This window comes from Austrofundulus limnaeus, unplaced genomic scaffold, assembly GCF_001266775.1.
Source record: "Austrofundulus limnaeus strain Quisiro unplaced genomic scaffold, Austrofundulus_limnaeus-1.0 Scaffold327, whole genome shotgun sequence".
NCBI lineage: Eukaryota > Metazoa > Chordata > Actinopteri > Cyprinodontiformes > Rivulidae > Austrofundulus > Austrofundulus limnaeus.
This window is the reverse complement of record NW_013952729.1, coordinates 124,957-127,435: the sequence shown is the minus strand read 5'-3', so window position 1 is coordinate 127,435 and position 2,479 is coordinate 124,957. Positions and strand designations below refer to the sequence as shown.

Below are 2,479 nucleotides of genomic sequence, written 5' to 3'. Positions count from 1 at the left end.
TGTTTTTCGACATTAACAGAATATCAACAAAGTTTTGCGCACATTTGCAATGGAAACACAGCTAGTGTTTTTCAGTGTTCTGACTGCATAAAAATAAACTGAATTAATCAGATTTTATTCATGTAATGCCTGGTGTGCAATATATCGCCTGACTTATATTATCACAGTTTATCGTGATTATTATTTTGTGATCTCTGTATTGTGATATATTTCATGTGAACAAATTCCTGCCCTAATTTGTATCAATGCTTTGAGTGCTTTAGTGCCACCAGTGGGTTGATGTTTGAGCTGCATTCAGGATCAAAGCAGCAAAACAGAGTTTTATGGGTAAAACGAGCTTGGATTTTTTCCAACAAGCCAAGTTAAGGAATCATATTGAGGAATTTTTTATTGTCAAAGTGACTACGTGCATTTTGTTCCAGCTGATCTTCTTAGAATTAATTCAATTAATTACATTTTATTCTCATCCAGCATAAAATATCTGCTGACTGTATGAACGGTATTCTCACCGAACTGATGTGAGAACAGATGAGTGTGTGTTCTTTCTGTGTGGGGGATCAGTGGCTGGAGGCGACTGCTTTCGTCTCACTCAGCTGGAGCTAATCTGGTAAAATAACTGAAACAGCCCCCTCACACAAGCCCTCACATACCTGGGGACAAAAAGAACAAGCACACACATGCACACACATACACACACACACACACACACATACACAACTGTATTTAGAAGCTGCACAGCACCTGAGCAGTCACATGCATCGACGCTCATGGCTTTATGCTACAACAGAGCCTGAAGGCAAACAAGTCAAAAATAAAACAGAAGAAATGAAGAATAAATGATTTTCTTTCATCGTGGTGATAAAGATTCCAGAGGCACGCAGGCGTGAATGCAAATACTACTGTCCTGAGTCACACACACATTCACACACACATTCGCACACAAAAAGGGAGAGTGGTCACTGTGGAGCTGCCTCCAGCTTTAGATGACAGTTATTTAGGACTGATTCTCCTCCAATTAACACCTCATGGATGTTAATTACCTCACCACAGAGCAGAGCTGAAAACAGTGTTAATGAAAAAGTGAGTTTCTCTAAGCTGACAAAATATTTCATCTCTTTCTCTCTTCCTAAGAAGAAAATAAATGAAATATATCTCTGATAAACCCAGGCAGCTCCGGCGTGACAACGCTGAAATATTTCTCCTTCTGCCTAAAATGAGACGTCAACATCAAAGTTCTTCTGAGTACATTCAGTCTGTCAGCTTTGAAAGACCCTCACCGCTACAGCTGAGTGAAAATAGACCTGAGGCAAAGCTGCCAAATGTTACAATCAAGACTATTTTTAGATTCAACATTTCACACAGATGAAAAACAAAAAATGTAACGTCAGTTACAGAATCTTTAACATACAGAAACAAAAAGTCCTCTAATTTAATTTAAAGTGTGAAAACTGTTGATTATCAAAACAGGATCTCCTTTCTGTTTAAGTAAACAGCCCCATATTAACACTGCATGTTTTATGATCAGCTCCAGCAGAGCTGTAGATAAATAAGTTTACTTACAAAGTAAATGAAAAAGTGTAAAGCTGTCTCCAAACGAACAGTGAGCAGCAGGAAGCAGAGCAGAACCCTGAGCCGGGCAGCGTGTTGTGTTGGTGCTGAGAGAGCGTCTCCAGTCAAATGAGGACCTGAAGCTCCTCTGAGCTCCTTGGACTGCAGGCGTCTCCTCCTTTTTCCTCCTCTTTCTGAGGAAGACTCCACCTCCTTACACTAGGAGGAGGAAGGGAGTGGGGAAAGCAGGAAGTGAGTGCTTTATTAGAAGTCATTAGGTTTTCCTTAACACTTTTTAATGACCTTTTACAGTAAATAAAGTAATAATTTATGTAAATCTTCTCATACAGTAGTTTAGGATGAGAAAAAAATGTTATCAACTTAATGCAATCATCTTAATTTGAATCATTTTTATGATTYTTGTAAAACTTTTTGCTCTCGTTGTATTATTTGTCAGTTTCTGCTTATTCCAAATCTTCTCTTGCTATTTGGGCAACTGCAGCCAAAACCCTAAAAAGGCCTCCTTCCTGATCAGAGAAAGTGTTTCCTGTTGGTTTGAGGGGAACGAAGTGACCTTGTTGGTGGAAATAGAAGAATAGAAAGAACATTTCCAAGTATATATACTCTCATGTTTGCATTTTCAAACAACTCACTTTTACCGTGCTGGAGTAATTTGCAAGCCATCAGGCCACCTTTTGTTATGTATTCATGCAGCCACTACCAGGTAATGCTAAACGGGGGGTGATGGTGATAATGTGAACGATGTTGATCCATTGACTCAGATGGAAAAAAACAACAACTTGATTTTAACCCATCCTGATACGTAAAGATTGCCAAAAAATAATATTTGATCTTAATTTGAGTCATATTGACCTGTCAAGAAAAAAAAAAGTTTGCCAATAGGTTGAGATATTTTGACTTAAAACAAGAC

General features: G+C 38.5%; 1 protein-coding gene across 3 annotated transcripts in view; it reads right to left on the bottom strand.

The window, feature by feature from the left end:
• The window catches only part of wu:fa11c10 (protein FAM110A), a 26,288-nt gene that overhangs the window by 11,360 nt on the left and 12,449 nt on the right, over positions 1-2,479 (bottom strand). Inside the window, exon 3 of one of the 3 annotated variants that reach the window (XM_014022380.1) lies at positions 1,561-1,767. The exons of 1 other annotated variant lie outside the window; for it this stretch is intronic. The gene's annotated coding sequence lies outside the window, so the exon portion shown is untranslated. Of the gene's footprint in view, positions 1-699; positions 711-1,560; positions 1,768-2,479 lie in introns of those variants that run through there. One more of the 3 variants, XM_014022379.1, reaches the window with a different exon arrangement.